The 22,261-nt window shown below is 39.9% G+C and overlaps 1 long non-coding RNA gene across 24 annotated transcripts in view; it reads right to left on the minus strand.

Annotated features, from left to right (window-relative positions):
• The window catches only part of LOC142414722 (uncharacterized), a 360,090-nt gene that overhangs the window by 146,135 nt on the left and 191,694 nt on the right, over positions 1-22,261 (minus strand). For 21 of the 24 annotated variants that reach the window (XR_012777173.1, XR_012777191.1, XR_012777190.1 and 18 more), the window contains one exon: positions 10,195-21,579. The exons of 1 other annotated variant lie outside the window; for it this stretch is intronic. This is a non-coding gene — a long non-coding RNA (uncharacterized LOC142414722). Of the gene's footprint in view, positions 1-10,194; positions 21,580-22,261 lie in introns of those variants that run through there. 2 more of the 24 variants (XR_012777192.1, XR_012777178.1) reach the window with 2 other exon arrangements.

The following is a 22,261-nucleotide window of genomic DNA, read 5'->3' on the forward strand; positions in this document are numbered from 1 at the left end:
CTAAAATGTTTGTATTGCATCAGGTTAAGCCTCAGACAGTTCCCTGCTATTTGCTTTAATCTACAACTTTCTATTTAAATACTGCCACGCCTTTAACGCTCCAAAATCACCCAATCTTTTAAACTAATGCTTACAGATATTTCTGACCGTTCTACATCTTTTAGCAAATGTTCCTCACTCTGGATTTTCGCCTAGCTGATACAATAATATCTTACTTCTATTTGCCGATGGCGGAGTTAAGATCAACGCCGGTAATTGCAGCAAGACCTGTAATGAAGTTAAGCCACTTACATTACGCATACAAATGCTTCTGTGCAATGCCCGGAATACGTAAAAGGTCACATTTCATGCCCAGGTGGGACACGGCACTTCTTCACAGCACAAAGGACCAGGGCTGAAGGCTGTCCCCACCACACAGGACTCCCCGGTGTGCACCCAGCAGAATTTGCCTCCCCACCCTTGTTTTGCTTTCCTTAACGCACCATGCAAGAGCCTCCCAGGGCAATATAGGGAAGGGATATACCCCAAGGCAGAAGGTAACGCACGCAATGTTTCGCCACGGCTCCAGCTGTGCCGTGTCCCTCGACAACGGATGCGCCCAATAAGCTGCAGAACAGTTGTCTTCTTTCTCATACACAGTTCTGGAAGCAGAAAAATCACTGGTTTTTCTGTTCTCTTTCCCTTTTCCCTTGTACATCTTTTTACACCGCTGGTGATCTGGCTGAAGGCTTTCAAAGAATTAATTTGAGACGCCGGAAGAGACAAAGAAGCACCTGCTGAATGCGTGACGGCCATGCTATGCTGCCTCTTGGCTTGTTCCACTGTTTCTTATTCTTTATGGCTTTCTGACCAGTCACACCTTCATTCTGCAGGTTTTGCGAGTATTTGCGGAAACTCCTACACTGCAAAATGTGCACATTTAACACTGCACTGGTCAGACACCAAAGACATTTGTGTACAATATCACACAGATTTACAAGGATAAAAGGTTCAGCTGCATATTTTATGAATCATGACTACATATTTGAACCTTTTGAACCTCCGCAAATGAGGGCCGGCCCTCGGGACTGCTGCGACGCAGGTGGGCTAGCCCTGTTTTACAGGACGAGACAGAAATTCCTCCCGGAGACACTTCTCACTCTGGAGCAGACCCTCCAGAGCCGCCTCTCCAAACCAAATGCAGCAGCCCGGAAGGTGATGCAAATGAGAAATGACAGCAACACCCTTCCCAGGCTTAGTTGTCTTGAAATGCTAAATTAAAGAAAGAGCAGGTGTCTGTTAAGTCTAGGCTTGCAGTTCCTTCAGATATGTGGGGAAGTGTCAGCATTACGCTTGCATTGATCTGGTTTTGGCTAGCAATGCAAGTTCAGAAGGAGAGAGCGGTCCTCTGTACGTGCCCAAACATCCATCACCCCCAAAGCACCGTCTTCCCCTTCATCTCACCCTCCTTTGAAGGCTTCTTTTCTCTGTCACACAGCCCAAGTAGAGACCCCGACCCCTCCCGAGCAAGCCCACAAACCAATGCTGATTCCCAGCAAGCCAAAACACTCGCTGAACCCACCTTTTAAACTCGCTTCCCAGTTTGGGAGCCCTTCTTGTGCATTGAATGTGTACATGGCAAACATACAAAGCATGATATTTATGCAACTCAGGACGTTTGAAGAAGCAACAGATAAATATCACTTCTTCAACTCTGGTCTTCACATTATAAGATGATCTTTTCACAGATGCATATTTGAGGGAAAGAAATGCCACATTTTATAAGTGCATCCTATAGAGGGAACTACACGTGAAGTGCCTCATCGCTTGTGACTGTAAATGTGCATTGCAATGCACTTCACCAGTTGTACTTTCGTATGAAACATTCACCCATAAATTATCATCTTTCTCAGTCATTATGTCTATAATAGAAAACACCTTTCTGAATCTAAGTGGTATGATAAGTCCAGTACTGCATGAAATAATTAAATTTACACTTATTAAACTAATCTGATTTCACAATACATCAACGTCCAGGCCAAAAGAGATCTTTCAAGACATGATACAAAATACAGATATTTAATGAAAATGGGAAGGAAGGTTTTGGAGTTATTTTTTCTACTAATGAATGACCTCTCAAACACGAGGAGGACCTCGCAGGAGCTGTGAACTCAGCCTGGTGCAGATACATTACAATAACTGCGGCTGCTCTGCTGGATCCTGTTCTGAAAACAGACTTTTGGCAAAACATTAATATTTTTGAATTCTGCATAACTGAAGTATGTTTTATGTTGCATACTGTAGGTCTTTTTACTTCAATCTTACCAAAACTGAGGTGGCTTTGTCTTAGAGAGAGATTTAGTTTTCAAGAGACATTCATCAAGCAGTATGTCATCTGTCAAACATAAATCAACTAACCTCTGCTGAGTAATTCTTTTTAATTACTTGAAAAGCAAAACCTTTAGAGGTATACGTGTGACTTTTTTGTTTTTTAATAAGACGCTATTTTGCCATTTATGTTTTTACCTGGGTCAGAAGCCTGGTGGTTTGTACGTGTGGCTTTGGACCTTATAAATAATCAGTAATAGATAGGTAGATGCCTATAATTCAAGGGTAGCACAGGATCCTGTCACTGCCATGCCTGAGCAATATTTTAAAATGCAGCAGAGCGATACTTCTGTTATTTTCCGACCTGCAAGGGGAAGAAGTGACACCTAAGGCTATGTCTACATTATTTATACCACTTTGATAGATTAAATCTTTACCACAAGGATGAGCTTTTAAAACATGCCTGAAAATGTTTAAAGATTCCACAGGTGCTCTTCCTGAGTGCAAACAAAGGCTTCTCTTTGTAGTACAAAGACAAAATTAAAACGTACAAAGTCCTGGGAGCTATAGTTTCTGCTTAAAACAAATCCTTGACTGGACATGTTGGATTTATTTATTTTTAACTAACATATTTTTGGAACTCACCAGAGTAATACCTATCTATATATATGGGGGGGTAGGCATGTGTGTGTATATACATGCGTGTATATGTGTGTATATCTGTATGTATATGGGTACATATATTTGCAAAAAACTTTCAGAGACTCATAGGATCATAGAATACCAGGTTGGAAGGGATCTCAAGCGTCATCTGGTCCAACCTTTCTTGGCAAAAGCACGGTCTAGACAAGGTGACCCAGCACCCTGTCCAGCCAAATCTTGTAAGTGTCCCATGTTGGGGAATCCACCAAATAATCCCATTATAATCCCAAATAATCCCCCAATAATCACCAATCTCCCTATGTTGGGGAGATTATTCCAATGGCTGATTGTTCTCATCGTGAAAAATTTTCCTCTTGTGTCCAGGTGGAATCTCCCCAGGAGTAACCTGTACTCATTACCCCTCGTCTTTTCCATGTGACTCCATGAGTCTCCATCTTCTTTGTAGCCACCCTTTGAATACTGGAACATGGTGATAAGGTCACCTCTAAGCCTTCTTTTCTCAAGGCCGAACAAACCCAGTTCTCTCAGCCTTTCCTCATACGGCAGGCTTCCCAGTCCTTTGATCATCTTTGTGGCCCTTCTCTGGACCCTCTCCAGCCTGTCCACTTCTTTTTTGTATAGCGGGGACCAAAACTGAACACAGTCTTCAGAGGTGTGGCCTGGCAAGCGCTGAGTAGAGTGGGATAACGACTTCTTTAACTCTGCTGGTGATGCCCTTGTTGATGCAACCCAGCATCCTGTTGGCTTGCTTTGCCGCAGCAGCACACTGTTCACTCATCTTGAGCTTGTTGTCCACCAGGACCCCCAGGTCCCTTTCCACAGAGCTGCTCCCCAGCCGGGTAGATCCCAGCCTGTGCTGCACTCCTGGATTATGTTTTCCCAGGCGCGGGACCTTACATTTGTCTTTGTTGAATTTCATAAGGTTCTTGTTGGTCCACTCTTCCAGCCTATCCAGGTCTTCCTGCAGGGTGGCTCTCCCTTCCGAAGTGTCCGCTTCCCCACTCAGTTTGGTATCATCAGCAAAATTCGTCAGGGTATCAGGGGATGATCCAGTCAAACTATTTGCTCTGATATCTTTTTTCTCTCCATGTGACAGTCCTCGAAGACAGTTTCTAGTATTAGAAATACTTGCTTTTTTACCAGCATTCTCTGCACTTAATAATAGCCACTGTAGATAATGACAATAAAATGTGGAGACTGATAAAGACCTTCACGAATAATTAATTAATCCTGGTACATTGTTAGGTATGCAGAACTATGAAAACAAATTTCACACTCTTAGCTGAACCTCTCTTGTCTAGAAAAGCACAGATGATAACTTCATTTGAGATCTCTCGTACCAATTATTTGTGCAAATTTCAGTTTCACATTCATATATGGTATAAGCAAAGACTCAACAGTATTACTATATGAAGAAAATACTTTTAAAATGTTATAAAATACAACTCACAGGTGAATATACAGCATAGAGCTACCCAGGCAGTATTTTTTTAATGAATTTCTGTATGTCTAAAGACTGTGTGCTTCCCCAATATCCCTCATTTTGGAAGGAATTCAGCACTGGAGGAAAGGCTCCAGTGAAGGTATTCTTCCATCATAAAACTCCTCATCTACATTATCATAGATGTCCCATGTCATCAGAGATCATGACAACACAACATGCTGCCTTCTGATTTAATGGCTTTTAAATTTTGGTCAAATCATTAATGAATTACATTTCTCTGACAATATTAGCTTACACTGTAAAACTATCTACAGACACCAAGTTTCTTGAAATATAGCTGGAAAAAAAAAGTAAATCAGTCCATTTGAAATTTCAGGACATTTCATATGCTGTCAAAAATATGTAAAATAAGAGATGAGATGTGGTGAGGTCCTTGTGTGGGACTGTGAAGCTAACAGATAGATGAACGTGAATGTCTTTGAAATCTGATTTATTCAAATATATTTCTTAAGTACTGCTGACATTATTTGTGCATGTGGGGATTTCAGTCAAAGTGGCAAAAATGGTTACGACTGTCTTATAAATATTTAGAGTAATTAGTAGGACCACAACTTCTGTCGTTTATGACCACGGATTGCAGCAAGCAACGCAGAATGCAATACTTCAGTAAAAACTTTCTATATTGTGAACTTCTGTTGGCTCTTCAGAATATTACATTTTCTAATTACCATGAATATATCAAACATTCATGCCATAGCTCCCACAGTAGTGTAAAGAATTAAGTAACATGACAATGAGACTGATGGAATGACTTTTCTAGTATCATACAATACGCCCCATAGAAACCTGACTGCAAATAGTCCGTCTCCCAAAGAGTAGCTTCAGAAGCAGCACAGAAAATTTCTTCAATGTTAGTTACAAAGGCCAGAAATCATCAGTTTCCCTAGTGACGTTTTTCTTGTTTCTGAAACCAAACGCTTTGGGTTTTTTATAAGGAGGATTTATCAAACTGGCATTATCTTAATGGTATAACAAAAGTAATGTAATCATTATAGCCTTCCAACTTCACATTTTGAATATTTGTATTTTTATAGTACACAGCATTGGATCTAGTTGCCCAAGATCTTGAAAAGAGCAAGAAATTTTTGTAACATCCCTTGACTGGTGTTAAAGCTGGACCAAGGGAGAACATGAGAAGTGACACAAATTCCACCACTACAAAAGGCTCCGGGCTCCTCATGCCAAATCTCAAGCCCAGTTTTAATAGAAAAATACCCCCAAAATATTAAGCTGCTTTTTTTTTAATAAAGTATAGATATTATACCACTGACAACGATTTTGTTTCTTATTCTTAGGCTATTTAATCACTTGCAAATTGGAGGCAAGCAAGAATTAAAAGATTAAAAACCTATAAACCATATCTGAACCTGCCATTAGAGCCGGAACAGTCTTAAACAAATCATCTGTTAGCTAGCTCCACAGATGACAATGGTATTAATGGAACAGAGTTTGGTCCTTGAATTTGCAACTGATGAAGACGCTGAGTTCCATTGAAGTCAGTAAAAGCTCAAGTAGAAGGAAGATCAGAAAACGCTCTTCATTCTGATCGCCGTAACCTACGGATGATCACTGGCTTCTCTTTCCTTATGCCTCCATGACAAAGAACAAAAGGCCAGAATTTTAGGACTCATTTCAGCATAAAATTGCTTTAAAATGTGCTTTCTGAAATAGATTTCTTCTTCCTAATTCCCAAGGAGTTCATAACTGTATTTTTAGAAAGGCAATTTGGAATTTAACAAATACAGATACTTGGAAATGTCTTTGTGCTTTCTTACTTTCACAAAAAGACATTAAGGTCATATTTTTTTCAGAAGTGGAGATTACTTTTGAGTGGTCGTAACCATGGCTACCAAATTCGGAACCAAATAAAACTGCTGAAATTGGAACCCAGCAAGATGTATATAATGCACATGATTTGATCCGCAATAATTGTGCCTCAGAATTATGGAAAATCTTCTCAGTTGCTATTGCAAGCATTCCCAAGTAGGGAAGAGGAGAGACCTACACTGCACCAAATTCATTAATGGATCTGTTAGCCCATTTTGTAGCATTGACTCCAACGTTCCTATCACCCCTACCCCTTCTTTTTGTTTGATTTGAGGCTTCACTGACCTGTCCTACAGCCCAAGGTCTTTAGTTTTGTTATCGGCTTGTTCTGCCCTCAACAGAGGGACCGTGAATTTCAGGAACCAGGAATCTGGTTCACTCAGTTCAAACTAAGAAGGTAGAAAAGAGAAAAAACATATTTCATCTGATTTATTTAGGCAAAAAGGTACCTTGCCCTTTTACATGTTTTGTTCAACTGGCTTTCCTCTTATTTCAAAAAGATTTTTCTGTTATGGAATTCAAGACTCTTCAAAGTTTGAGAAAACCTGAGACTTAAAGGACTAATAGGGGTGAGTTGACAGGTATATTCATTTTCGAAGAGTGATGACACTGTTTTAAATATTTAATGCACTGAAAAACATATGGAAGGAAAAATAATGTGAAGTTGGCTTTTGCATGATAACACCATATTTTCTGTATCTTTCTGTGTTGCAGCCACATTATACAGAACTGTAAAAAAGAAAATGGCAGGTTTCAAATCAGCTATCATGGTGCTATCAGCTTCAAAGAAATTAATCTTTTATCCCCTTTTTTTCATTTTTCCAGTGCAATCAATAAACAAGCCATGGCTATCAATCTCCACGCTATGTAGCAATATTTTATTTTCAAGCTGATAGCTTCACATGATGAATTATAGTCATTAGAAAGCATGATAGTGTGTTACAGTGGCTTCAGCACACTTGTAAGTGTTGCTGACAGAATAAAGTGGGAGGGTTTGCTTATTATTATTATCTGCATTTGAGATGTAAATATTATCCTGAGTATGCACCATTCTTGACGGCTCATCAGAGCCAAATTTAAATTTTTCCAAACATTTCAGACGACATTTCAAGGCTCTTTCCCCAATAAATATTTTGTACTCGCAACATTTGAATGCAGTTTTATGGTCCAATATTTGGATAGGTAACCACTTATGTTAGCAAAATGTGAAAAGAAAAAAAATAAATCATCTGAAGCATTTGTCTACTATCCAGGTACATTAAAATGTCTGCAAAGACAGCCTCATGACTGCAAAGTGAATTGTAACTAGGCACCTCTGACTTAGAAAGCAAGACAAAGAATATTTTCCGTAAATAATTATGCACGCGGCATAATAAAAGTCATCTCAGCAACATGGAGCTCCTGCGTTATGCAGCTTAACAAGCTGCCAGCAGTCTGAACTCAACTAGTAAAAGTGACTCTCTGTGCCAGTAAAACAGAACAGCTTTGCCATCTTTGAGACCTTTCTTCTAAATTTTTTCTACGTAAAAGCTTTTTTGCTCCTGCGCTTGTAACAGCCAACATAAAAGCGAGGCATCTTCAGATGGATTGAGGGACTAGAAATTAAAATAGGTCTCTCCGATGCCTTTAATGTCACAAAAAGAATGCCCTGATAGGAGGCACACTTGAAGGACAGCGAGTGGAAATGGGTTTTGTGGCCGGTGAGTTCACTCTCCGGAGCCATGGGATCAGCGGGGGGGAGAGGCGAGGCGGGAGGGGGAGCAGCCCGGACGGGGAAGCTGGGGAGCGGAGCGGGATAAAAGCCCCAGGATAAAGCCTGGGAGAAAATTTAGAAGTGGCGAAAATGAGGGGAGGGAAAGCAAGCTCCCCAGCCTCCCTTTTAGCTACCAGCCATCCGGAGCTGAGATTACAGCTATATTAGAAGAAAAAGCTTCCACTGCCAAACTTAATGGGCTTCAGATCCTGGACACCGTGTTGCGCTCCTGGATCTGGGAATAAATAACGTGTCCAAAGATGCTGTAGGTGATAGCTCCAAAGCCTGAGCACATGCTACTTAGACAACACTTACACAATTATTGTTGTTTTCTGTTGCATGATCTGCAGTGAATCTTGAAAAATTCCAGGAACATCTGAAAAGAGAGGAAGAGGTCGAATCTGAAAAAAACAAACCAAACCAGGATAGGAAAGAAATATAAATGATAAATTTGCACTGAAAAGAATTAGGAGGCCGTAGCTAATTACAGGAATGCAGAGGAATATTTTCTAGCTGGCTGCCGGGAGGGGATCCAGGATTACCACTGACAGATGGATCAGTCACCCCCAGACACAGCACGGCGATTCCAGGTGAGATATTTGGAAACAAGCAAAGCAGCAGCTTCTGACAAATTAACTCACACTGAACTTTTTCCTCTTGTAAAATCTTGCAGCCAACAAGAGCTTTGAAACTCTCCCCTACATTTTTGCTAAGGTTTGTTGAATAAACTTGCGCTCTGTGCTGGTCTAAACCCTGCCTGGGGTTGGGAAGCAGAGTGAAGGGGGCCAAACCCAGCTGGATTCAAACGCAGTCTTTTAGCAGAGACAACATCCTTGTGCAAGCAGGGACAGGCTTCCCGGGAGGTGTCGGGGGAGCCTGAACGGGCCGTATCCCGCTGCTTTGCAGGGGTTATCCAGAAGAGCCGGCTTTGGAGGAAACTTCCCACTGGCAACAGCAAACGAACACCATGCCCAAATGAAGGGAGAGCAAAACCCGACTTCTTATCTCCAGGTGAACCTCTGTGGCATCTCAAACCTTTTAGCAGTGTATAGTATTTATTTTAAGCATTAGCGGAGTGTCATAAATGAGCATCAAGAGTGTTACGTATCAGTGCTGTAACTGAGATAGATGATAACTTTTTGAACATGAATAATTACAAAAATGTTCATGGAATTGATTTTAGCTGATTGATTGTAATTCTTACAAAAGTGACTTTCAAATATCTATCCGCTAGTCAAAGGAATGAGAATAAAGCCTAATTGCTTCAATTAATTGCAATATATAAGATAAGATCTAAATATTCATAAATTTCAAGTGTGTTCTCATCTGAAAAGTAAACATCTGGCATATTAAATTCCTAAGTGAGCATTAAGGCTTTCAGTCTTCTTTACAGTAGGTTATGTTATAACCTACCTACCTTATGATAACCTACCAGTGAGTTATATTAGAACCAATAGGTTATACTACAACCTACTGGAAATGTAAAAAACCCCACATTTTGTAGTACAATGAACAATATTTACAAATGCAGTTTTCTCATCCTTACATAATGGATAACTAATATCTACATGAACTCATACATTCACAAAATTCCTTCTGCACCTACCAAGGCCAACTCCTTTTGCCCCATCTATGTCTAAAAAACACTTAATACCTCCATTGCATTTGTGTTCAGTGACTCCAGTAAGAGCCAGCCTAGGACAGGCTACAGATCTCGGCACAGAACTGCAACACTTTGTACTTTTCTATCTAGTTCAATAAGCAACTAGTTAGAAAGCGAGAAATAGCACAGCAGCTGGCAGTTATTGCAATAGTCTCTTCTCCTTTTTTCCTTTATATTTTCCAGCTAGATGCAACGACCCACCTGTCTGTCCCTACTTCAGAATTCTACTCCGGGCACTTCTAAATCTGCTGCACCCACTACTGAAGATTTCTGTACAAGCACAGCAGAAGTGCATTCAACTCTGATACAGGCCAATATCAAGATCACTCCTGTTCAAGAACCTTGCTGCATTCATGCAGCAACGGATCTAAGCCTATTGCACATTTTTTCATTACGTGCAAGCTGCCATCTTGTAAGAAAGGAGGAATAAACATATGGATACGAAATATGTTGGAATAATCACTTTCTGCACTGATACTTGCCTGGCTGTGTAGACATCAGAGAACACATAATATCTAGCTTTCTGCATGTTGTGTTATTTCACACCGCCTCCCATTTCACACAGAAAAGGCATTTGACTTTGTCTAATACAAGCTCAATTTCTCATAGATTTACCACCAAGAATCCAACTATCTAAAGTAGTCCTATTTATTTCAGCAAAAACATGGTAAATTTAAGGTATGAAATGTTAAAAGAGCATCAACATTACAATGAAGATAAAGGTCGCATACCTTGCTTGAGCGCAGAGTTCACTATTTTTTCAGGGGAACGAGAAAAAAAATGGGTCTAGTGTGCAGCAGCTAAAAAGCTGTTGACTACTTACACATTTAAGACTTACACTGTTCAGACTTAAAGTTATATAAATTTAGAAAATGTACTGACAGAACTTTATTAGAAACCTCAAAAACACAGCATAACAAAGCACAACATTTAAGAAACTCATTTGGCTTTTCTAAAGAAGACACGGAGCCAAACAAACATGAAACAACAAAGCACAGGTTTCTATCCCAAGTGATTCAGGTATTCAGACAAGAAAGAATTTGGGGAGAGGGGGGGAAGTAAGTGAGGAGCAGAGGCATTACTCTGTCTGTCTCGCATATGATTAATAAGCAAATTACATATCATCATTTCCCCTCCAACATTTCAGAAGCGTATCTGGTCTTTTTGGGAATCTATCTTAGTATGCCAAGTAGCTGCCAAGACTTCCACACTCTCCATGCAGATGATTAAACTGGTCAAAATATTGTTATGTGAAAAATGAGTAAGTCAGAAGATAATGAATCTCTGGATTTTGAGTCGTCTGAAAAACCTTAGAAGAAATTTGGCAGCATGGAACATGCTCAGGATGAGATGGAGCAGAGGAGAAGACAGGCACAAGGTCTCAAAAAACTGTCCTGCACCACAGTGCTCAGAGGTTTGTACCACTTTGTAGCTTGAACCTATTCTGGTTTGTTCCCGTTTCTTTTGTCCCCATTGAATAAACGTGGATATGAAGCAAGAAAACAACAAATCTTTTATAAAAACCTACCCCTGCAACTGAGTGAGCTGACCAGTTTCATGGCATCTAGCTACCACCAAGAGGTTGCGTTTGCCCTTACTGTGCACGCTGTCTGGAAGGAGAAAGTCATGAATTTTAGTCACCGTTCTTCCCGTGCCACATGGTACGAGCATGGCACATCCACTTCGCTGCTCACCTCACCTTTTCTCACATGAAAAATGCATAAGATCTGCTGGCATCACAAGGATGTTGCTTTAATTAATTACCTCTTTCGCAGCAGAGTGTTCAGCTCGCAATGCTATTATTATTATTATTGAAGTACAGATCCTCCACGCTAATGTGTATCCTGGAAAGATATGCAACTAAATGGCTAGATACAGGAGATACTTCATGTCGTCAGATGTTTTAATGAAAAATATAAAAGTTTTGAGTCATACTTTGACCTGGGTGTGCTTTCATTAATTAGAGCAAAGTATTGTGAAAGCCATGGAGGGGTGCAGCAGGAGCTCAGCTCTCAATCTGATGCTCCTCATAGCAGAGGGACGGCCACAGCTAATGCTTGCAGCTCCGCTGATCAAAGAGCAAAGCTAATAATTTCACTATTCATGGGCAATACTTTTCAAGTATCTTCATTTTTTCAAGTCTCCTCCTTCTCAGACCAATTAACCCCCTTCCTAGAGAGTCAAGCCAAGCTTTGTCATTTATACGTAACTTGGAAATAGATGCAAAAAATTCACCTCTTTCCCTTTTGTGTTTGGAATAGTGTTCCCCAGGACTGCTCTGTCTTTACAGGGATTTAAATCAAGAAATCTTCCAGAATGCAGAGTTACCGGAAACACATTTTGATCTGTAAATACTATCCTTAAAAGCAAAAGCCTCCAAACCTACATTTATAGGCTTATTTTCATGATGACAGTTTCGCTACATTTGTTGAATTGTAAACCATGTAAAGCTCAGCAATAAAACGTCTGCAATCTGTAGCGGTAATGGGAGGCATGTCTCATAAACAAGATAAGTTGTTTCTTGCCAATATTGTTACACTTCATAAATACGAACTCAAGTCTGTTTTGCGTTTCCTAGATCAGTAGCAGACTTTTATTTTAATTAAACACAACATATAAAATATTCATTTAAAAAACAAACATCATTGTTTTAAAGACATTATACTAAATTAAATTATAGTGCTTTTGCCATAAAGTTCTTGCACAAAAGAACAATTTTGCATTCTGAGTGGATTGAGACAGCACAAGCGTCCATCAAAAACCTATAGTAGGAAGATGGTAGCTGCCCTATGAATAAATAAACTATTTATATTTCCTGATAATGTAAGTGCTTATATGAACTCATTCCAATTCCCAAAGACGACCCATTTCAGCTGTGGTTGTAATTAAGAAACTATATCACATGGCAGCAAGGAAGATGCTGCCAGTCCCACTTTATGCAGCAGAACTACTGTGTTTCACTTCACACTGACATAATTTATAGTCTCATTTCATTAGACTAATGCAGGGTATCTTTGATAGATCCGTCTTTGACAGCCTCTGTCCCAAAAGTACGTTAGTTTTTGAAACCTACCCTTTTGAGCATAGATTGACCAGGATCCCGGAATACAATCACAATACGTGTCTGCTAGAGCCTCATTCAATAAAAAAGCTATTTCTAGTTTAGTAACACAAATCCAGCTTCTGGATTTAGCATGGAATCCAAACACATATCTTGTGACATGAGCCTCAGAGATGGTATAAATTACAGAAACCAAGTTTTAAAATTGTCAGTAAAGAGGAATATTAGGAATTGAGAAGAAACTAGCCAGAAGCAGCTAAATAGTGATTTGTGCTATAGAACCAGCAACCCATAACCATGGCCTGGGAGGCACCAGCCATCTACAAAAAGTTTTCTGCGTGGCCAGCATGGAAAAACGTATTGCTCAGTTGTAAATCTACCAAAAGAGCCAGCACCAGGAATTCACTGTGTTACAGGAATAGGCAGGGATTTACTTCAGAAACTCCTTAGCTGATAGCAATAGCTTGGTCGCACCACATCACTCTTCTGTGCCTTTAAATAAAAGTTTTAAAATAACTGAAATTACTCAATTATGGTTTTAAGTGTTACATATTACTACCTTGCCTCGTTTATTACTAAAGCCGTTTAAACAGATTTCAGAGAGTAGACTTGGGCTGTCAACATCTGTACTGAATTCATAATCTTCTCAGGTCACTGCCTGAAACAGCTCTGCAAAACAGACCGGTAGCCAGAGCTTGCTCCAGACTGGCCAAAGGTTTATGTTGATTTAATTCCACCCTTCTATTCCAGGAGGAAACTGGAAGGAAAAGAATAGGCAAGAAGCAACATTAATGTACTGCTAAAATTTCAGGCTTCTATGGAATTTCAGCAGAGTAGAAATGGAAATATGAAATAATAGGAAAAATTAAAGTCTTGAGATGTGCCTATGTCTTGAGTCACTGAAAGACAAGATGTGCCTCAAATACATATTCTACTAGTCATTTTGCAGAAAGGAAGCCCTCAATCAGCCCCAGATTCAAGAAGATGAAGAAAAGATGCAATAAAATCCCTGTCCTGTCACGCTAGACAACCTGGCACCTCGTGAGGCCTGGAGTCCTCCAGCTTTGGTGCAAGGTATGTGAACTATTTGGTTTTCGATGGTAGAACAAACATAACAGTCAATGGACCGAATGGGGAGCACATTCGCAACGGGGATCTTCAGAGACTTCCTTCCTCAGGCCATCCTTCTCTAGGATTTGCCACGTTTCAAGCTTTAAACCCATCTTTTTCACAAGAAAAAGATGAAAAGATGAAAAAGATGGGTTTAAGGCTTGAAACATGTCATTTTCACAAGAAAAAGTTGAATAAGAAAATGCATAAAACCCTGACCATCACCTTTACTCTGTCTGATAGCTGATAACAGTTACATTCATTTCACACCGCCATATGTGCAAAAAGAGCATGAAACAGCCCTTCCTTTACATGCTCATCCACAGCACCGTTCATCTCAGCTCCTTTTTTTCAGTTTATAATTTCTAAAGTTTTAATAACGGTTTCTAATAAGCAAGATGATAGTTTTTCAATTTTTAAAAAAGCCCTTTCCTTTCAGATTTCCTCCGATTTTCTGCAAATGAGCTGTTTTTATTAAAAGTAGAACTGACAACTGCTGTTTGGCAAGAGGTCTGATGCTTTTAGCTTATATATCCTTCCCCTACTCTCTTAATTGGGCAAGGCATATACTTTCATTCCAAATTGCTTAGTACCTCTGCTGATTCATTACACCCAGAAATGGTGCAAGAGTGAAGCCCTTTTAGCAGGTTTCAGGTTTTACAATATTGTAGCATTCCTACATTAAATATTCCATTACAAAAGACAAACCACTTTGGGAATATTTCTATCCCTAGTTGATTTACATTAAAATAAACAGGAGGTAGTTTATATAAATGAATTGCAGTAATAAACAACTGGCACCAATCAAGCCAACTATTGTACAGGATGGGGATGGGGAGAAGGCATTAATTGTACTTCCAGGCTGCGAAGGAATCTGTGAAGTAGATGTTCCTGCCTGTCTCCTAGACTTAAGCTTATCAAGAAGCAACTTCAGCCCTGGCACAAAGGCTTCGAACTCCTCAAGAGAGATCTGAATAAGCTGGATAAGTATTTAGTGAGCTAATTTGGTCACTGCTTCCTGTAAGCCTGAGTTATCAGGCTTGATGTTTTAATCACAGGGTCATTTATTTTTATAAAAAGTGTAAAATTTAAAATTACTAAATTCGACTGGTACTCAGTATATCAATGAACTGGTCAGTAATTGCCCTTCATATGGATTCCCAGCGTAGGCTGGTTCCTGATCAGTATTTTCCTCTAATGAAAAACTTTTAATGTTTTCAGATTTTGAGACAACAGAGCTATAAAAGCTGTCAATTCAGTCCCTTCCATAGTCCATGAGCTGTAAAATCACCAGATGGATCCCCTTTGCTTACCCTAAAACCTGAACGAGATTTCTTCAAAATAAATCATGAGCCGTGCCGGCTCTGAGAGGATGGAGGTACGGCAATTCATTTTGCACTTCAGCGGGCTATAACCAAATCCGTGTTTTCTCTCTCCTTCTTTCCAATACATCCAAAGCTGGTGTCAGCGGAGGGGAGCGACGACGGCTAACCCCCCTGGCTGGCAGGCTGTGGGAGCAGGGAACGCAAAGGCCAGGAGGTCTGTTCTCGTAGGACCACACGTCCACCAGCAAGGCAATATTAAACTCCTATTTGGCTGAGAAACACGGAATTTCAGACCTGGTAGCTCCAAAGGGGGACGAATACCTCACAATGCAAAGCAGCTGAATCCAGACGCCTGGTATTTCTGCACATTTTTTTCATCTCACAGAGCTTTAGAGAGTCACCACCTTCTCTAATAAAAGTCTGAACAAAAGCTGGGCTTCTCAAAACGAGGATTTGGGTTGGCTTTGGAGGACATTTTGTACGGTCAAAGTCTTTCTGTTCTCCTAAGCAAATACGGTCTCCCAAGTTTCTCATTCTCAGATGTCTCGCCTTTTCCACGCTAACAGAAAAGTCTGTTTCTTGATTGGATATTCTATTCTTTACAAGCTATAAATATTTGCACCATGTGAAAGGAGTGGCTCACCAAAGATATTTAATTACAGAGTAAACCGAGAGGATTATTATTTATATTGCCACATGTCGTTCAGATGCAGGTCTCCTCCACAGCCCAGACTGTGGCCATCACCACCTTAATTCACGTCTTCAGCGAAGCAAGAGTTTGACCAGGTTAAGATCCCTTACTGCCCTCACTGTGGAGTTTGATGTTTTCTTTCTGCAGCCTAAAATAAAACGCATGCTGAAGCTACCGTGAGGATGTGTGCAAGCCCTGGACCACCCGCTGCTCAACAAGACCGACCAGAAGCCCAGCTGAAAGCAGCTCTGTGAATGTACACAGACCACGACAAATTTCGCTGTGTTTTTGCAGTACAAAAGGTGCAGTCACACCACGTTACAGATAAGGCACATTATGCCAATCTCAGTATTAAGAAAAGGGAGCAATGTGTTAGCAGAAAGATCGTAGGCTGATTGCAGGGTGGCTGTGCCTACAGTAAATGCTGATACAACCCAGGGCGACGTTAACACCTTTGCTAAAGGAGTTTGGCAGAGATGGCTACAGCGAAGTGCTACAGAGCCTTCCGTTTTCCCTATTCAGTCCAGCAGTGTTGTGCTTACGCTGATATAATCAAATTGGAATAAATTACTCTTTTTTTAGTGATTGTTATTTATCTTGAGTGGCTGTGAACTATGTTTTTGCCGATCTGAATGAATTGCTATTCTAAATAACAACTAAATTAACTTTGGTATTTTGATTAGCATGGCGAGTGCCTTGAGCTGTTTATTTTATAATCATTCAAATAACGTTTTTACTCAACAGCTTTATCATAACGTTTTCATAAGCTAGAACTTGCACAGCATTTAGCAAATTGAGAATACCGTACCAATACCAATACCAATACAAGAATAGAATCAGTAGCTAGAAATGCAACGTTACCCCATTTTACAGATGGAAACGTGAGCAGTACATTGAAAAACTTCTGCACAGCCACACAGAAAGTTATTAGCAGAATGTATATAACAATTATTTCTGTAAAAGTTAAGGGTATGTTTAATAGGGAATATATAAACCATCAACATTAAATTAAGGATGTTCATAATTACTGTGATGACTCAAGGAATGTTTCAGCAGGTGTGGAAGCAGAGTCACACCTACTGAATAGGAATGGGAATATGAAATTGCCTTTTTATTATTGTACTAGTTAGGCAAACAGCCATTTAGAAAAATATATACTAAAAGTTTCTGCCAAGTTAAAGACTTTCTAACATATTAACTATTATTAAAAATGCTTAAGCAAATCCCCAGGTTTCTTTATTTTTCCCAAATGTGTACGATATGCCTCAAACATACCGTACGATCCTAATAAGCGGTTACATACCTTCTGTTACAAATATATTAAAGCACGGAGCCTACAACAGGCTGTATCTGGGTGTAGGATTCTGTGTAGGTATTCGGGAAGCAAGGAGCGTGTCTCATGGTTGCTTCACTCTGCCCTTAGGAGCGATGAAGACCTCTCCCAGGGTTCGGCTGGGGTCCCTGGAGCCAGTAATTCTCAACATCATAGACGTGGGATCAAGAAGCACCTCTGACACTTTTCAGCTGGACCAAAGTCCAGCTCAGCAACATTTTCCAAAGTTAAAAAATTTACTTCCATCAATTCTAAATATATGTAGGGCTAAATATAGTAAACCTCAACTTGAAAAATCACGGCTAAAGCTAACATACACTTAGTCTCAGTCTGTGCACCAGCTGTGGATAAAAATGTGCTGAAAAGTAGAACATTTTGTCTCTTTTCATTTATCAAACATTCAGTTGCAAACACACAGTCATCTGTTTAAGAAGAGCTGAGAATCTGTTAAAATTATTCATTTGATGGCTTTGCGAATTTAAATCACAATTTGCTCTGGAATTGAAACTCTCAGGTAACTTTTTATGGGTAATGCTTTCAATCAAAAAACTTTGGTTACTGGAGGTCTTTTTTTAAATGTACTTATACATTTTGGCAACATTTTTTCATTTATTTGTTCAAATAAGGAATTAATTAATATAAGCAATGTCGTTCTGCGAGACAGTTGTAAAACACATATCTGCATCATGCCTGCAGATTAATGAGTCAACCCAACTGCTAGTATAAACTCAGATATTATTTTATTTCTTTTTTCTATACGTTATCACATATGACTGGCCAAAAATCATAGGTAGTGTGGATTGCTAATATGTTGTCAACTTCGACATTTCCATCTTTCAGAAGGAAGGATTTACATGTTTAAACAATTAATCAGGTCCCTAAATGAATCTGCATCATCAGGAAAAAGGCAACACAGGATGCAGGTGGACTCCAGATGAAAGGTCTAAGCAGACCTAAGACGTTATTATTTCCTGTATTTCCTCTTCTAACCTGTAAGAACAATAAACGATGGCTCAGGGGTCCATCGAACTGGTGATTCTTTGTAAGCCAAATAAAATTTTCACTGCCTAGAACAGAGATGCCTATATCTGAGCTAATTCTGTATACTCTCTTGAAGGTCATGAGAAAGAAATATGTTTACTTCCCCTCCTTGAACACCCCTATTCCCTCGCCGGCTGTGTCCCATTCGAGCCCCGGTCCTAATCCTCCTCCTGATCACTCTTTTTCTCTTTCTTTGTCACAAATTCCCTTAACATTTTATTCTCCTCTTCTTTCCTCTCATGGTACAAACATGCATTTAGCCTCTGTCATCTTAAAAATGCCTGATGCTACCCATGCTCCTCCCATTGCCCTTTCTCCTTTTTTCACCTTTTTTCTGAGTTCTCTGGAGCTGCTTTGCCGTCTCTCCCTGGTGTCCCTTCTCCCTAACTCTCTTCCAGATTGCCTCCCTCCACTTCCCTCCCCTAGGACTTCTTCAGCTCTGCTGAAGAACCACCTTCCAAGGACAGGAACATTGCAAATCTCCCTTACTTCTTCTTAAACTCAAAAACCAGTATGACTTCATCTTTTTTTAAACCACCAATTGCCTAATTTCCTTGCCGGGGTGTTTTTTTTCCTGACCTTGGCTTCCGAGGCTCCATCACCTTTTTTCTCCTCTCCACTCTCTATAGGGGAGGATGGGCCTTCAAGACACCCCTACATTGCATTTTCCATAAGCAGCTTTGACATTTCTTTACATTTGAGGACACCATCCCACTCAACTACCTCCTCATCCTCTCTCAGATGCTTCCTAAAAACTCATGGCGTTCCTGGTGGCAGGAAAAGAGTTCATCAAAGTGCTGGCACTGAACTGCTCTGTGAGTGAACCTCCTACGCCCGGGGATAAAAATAAACAACAACAGTCAGAAATATTGCTAAGAAACCATATGCTTCCGATTTTTGGCTATCACCAAAAGAATGGGAATCGTTGGTATTCTGGGTCCCTGAGAATCAAACCACACATAAAGTAAAAATAATAACAATAAATCTTTCAGATAAGTTTGAAGTATAGGCAATATGATGAACTGCATTGGCTCTATTTTTTAATTCTTAGCAAACCCTTTTAGATTGTTAACGTGTCTGTTATGTTATTTTTCCTCCCGACTCAGAGCCCCAGACAGCTGGAGGTGTTTAAAGAAAAAAGTAATGTGCATTTTTTCCACAATATGTAGAATTCCTATTCTTATATTAGTTTTTATTCTTAGAAGCTCAAGCTGAAATTTGAGTTCCACTGCAATGCTCCCACTAATTGCCTTGAATAATTCAAATTTTACCACTCTCAAGGGCACAACTGGAGCCAGACTGTTATAAGCCATATTTGTTACTCTGGAGCCAACAAAATAAGTATGCTTTATGCTGTAGAGCACGCTGAGCTTAAGTTACATTATTTTGTTTGTTTCGAATTCAGACAAGTGAAAAAAAATCACAGTGGATTGGCTTGTCAAAGGAGCCTACCAATAAATACAGAACAAGCCAAATTTTACTTTTAAAGCAGCAGGAATACGTCAAAATCACAGTGCAACCCTGAAAATTGTACTTTGCCGAACAAAATTAGAAAAGGCCTAAACTGTGGGATCTCTCTATTTTTGGCTCAAGAGAGAAATTCTGAAGCTGCTGATGATTTGAAATGGGTCCTGAAGAGAAGGAAGGAAGGAAATTAGAATTTTTTTTAACTTACAAAATTGTCTTGCCTGTGTAATAACACTGAGCATGACTGTCACTCTGAAGACATATTAGCTCATTTAGGTAATTAGTGTGAGCAGCATGTTTCCCTGCTTATTCCATTCAATTATAGGGTGCTCACTTTGTCATTACTGGAGTATCTTAATGTGACTTGTAATTAGTGTAATTACAATCCAATGTTAATTATATCTGCCACTTAGACATAATTTTATATAGTAATGGTCTTATTCTCAATAACCTTATTATGTTGTTTATTCAAACAGGAATTTAGCCTTCTTTCATGCGTCAAATATGGAGATTACAAAAAGTACTGCCTGTCATTTCTGTAGTTATGACTAGGGGATCTTTGCATTGCAAAATCATATTTGGGGCAATCAATGAATGGAGAAAACCAAATTATAGAGACGGATTATTAGAGACATGCTGAACTAACAAAAATAATTTGCACGGGAGGCATATTAAGACATACGCTGGTTCATGAGAGCTGCAGAGAGAGGTCAGTGTCCGTAAGTTAACAAGAGAACAAGAGAGTGCCATATATAAAAAGTAAAGTGTATATATAAAGATATATAAAGATATATAAGTAAAGAGTAAAAAAAAGGAAGTAAAGAGTGCTCCAGGCCCAAATCATACTCCACCCCATGCCTTCTTACATGCATCTGACATACACAGTTGCATATATTTCGATTAAAAAACCCTAAAACCGCCAGTCAAAACAATGCACGTATTTACAATGCCCATATTGCTCCCTCCACAGAGGCCCGACAGGACAAGTAACACATGACAAATATTAGTCACGCTATTTAATGCACGATGTTGAAGAGTGGCATAAGAACCGGAGGAGCGGAGAAGGGAATTTGGCAGCTCTCTGGGAGATGGAAACCGAGATCCCCCCTAATCCATGTCTTTTACTGAGAGTCTGAAAAGGGTTTCAAGCTTTGAGCTCGCTCTTCGGAGGCTAATGAATCATTCAGATTTCCATGGCTCAGGGTGATGTCCCAAGACAGCTGGCAGCTTTCTTTGAGCTTAAGAAAATCAAGAAGTTTCAAAATGAAAGCAGAGTCAGTGAAAATAAAAGTAAATCAGGGGCACGTATACCGAAGAATGGTGTTATCGCTAACCCAGCTGGATAACCAGCAAACATTCTCCGGTACTGAAGGGAGGCTTAAGGAGCAAAATCCTATGCTGTGAGTTAAGCCCTCTCCTTTGCTCTCCGCTGCTGAGAAGCCTTTCTGCAAGGTCCATGCGGTTCTCCGTGCCGCCGACCTCTGCCTGTTACCAGACATGCAATGCAAATTCAAAGGTTTGTTCTTGTTCGTCTTCCCAGCTATCGCCTTTTGGAAAACATGTGTGCACAGGCACGTTCCCGCATGGGCTACTGGAAGCAAATGCTGCTTCTGCCTGAGGCCCCTTCGAATGGCAAGGAAGCTCGCTTGTTGTTCTCAGGATCACGCATCGCTTTTGAACTATTTTAGCAGTTCCACATGCAAGACGTCGCCTTAGCCCCTTTATGTTTCTTCCACATAAAATAGAATTATTTTTACTACTAAATCTGTTGCATTAAGTGGATACGAAATCTGCTTGTATTTACCTTAAAACTGTCAGGCATCCTAGTATCACTCTATTGAAAAAAAAGAAATCATATTTAAGATATTTATTGACATTTTAAAAATGTTGCAAAGGAAAAACAAAGATACTTTTGTTGTTGTTGTTTCAGTGGTTGCACAGAACACAGCTGGATTATCACAATGCTGTAATCTTAAGGTTATTTTAACAAGACGGTTCCTATTATCTGTGACTAGGAACTTCGTATATGAAAGTGTCCCAAAAACAACAAATAACGGAGTGCATAGCATCGCTTAGGTAGATACCTTAGCATTATGCAATCAAATATATCGCTTGGTTATACAATAACTATAATCTGTCCTTCATGCAATATAAATCTTACTGCTACTTCTGCATAAATAGTGATTTCTCACTGGCTGCCAATTAAATCGTGTTTCTGCCAATAACATTCAGTAAATTGACGGGCCTACCTGTTATACTTGGGTTTGTTGGTTTTTTTTAAAACTCAGAGTCCATCTCCTAATAGCAGGCAGTGAATTTACAGTTCTCCAGTGATTAAAGCCACTCAGCCTTCAGTCCCGTGCATTATACCACCACACGAGGACTGCTGTAATCACCTCGAAAAGCGCCGCCCGTTGCATTTTATGGCTTAAATACAGTCAGCAAGGGCATCTCGGGAATGTGCATTCAAACCAAGGCTGCTCATTAGCTATTAACCAGCAGCTATCCTAAGTTGT

Source organism: Mycteria americana, chromosome 9 (assembly GCF_035582795.1).
Source record: "Mycteria americana isolate JAX WOST 10 ecotype Jacksonville Zoo and Gardens chromosome 9, USCA_MyAme_1.0, whole genome shotgun sequence".
NCBI classification, from domain to species: domain Eukaryota; kingdom Metazoa; phylum Chordata; class Aves; order Ciconiiformes; family Ciconiidae; genus Mycteria; species Mycteria americana.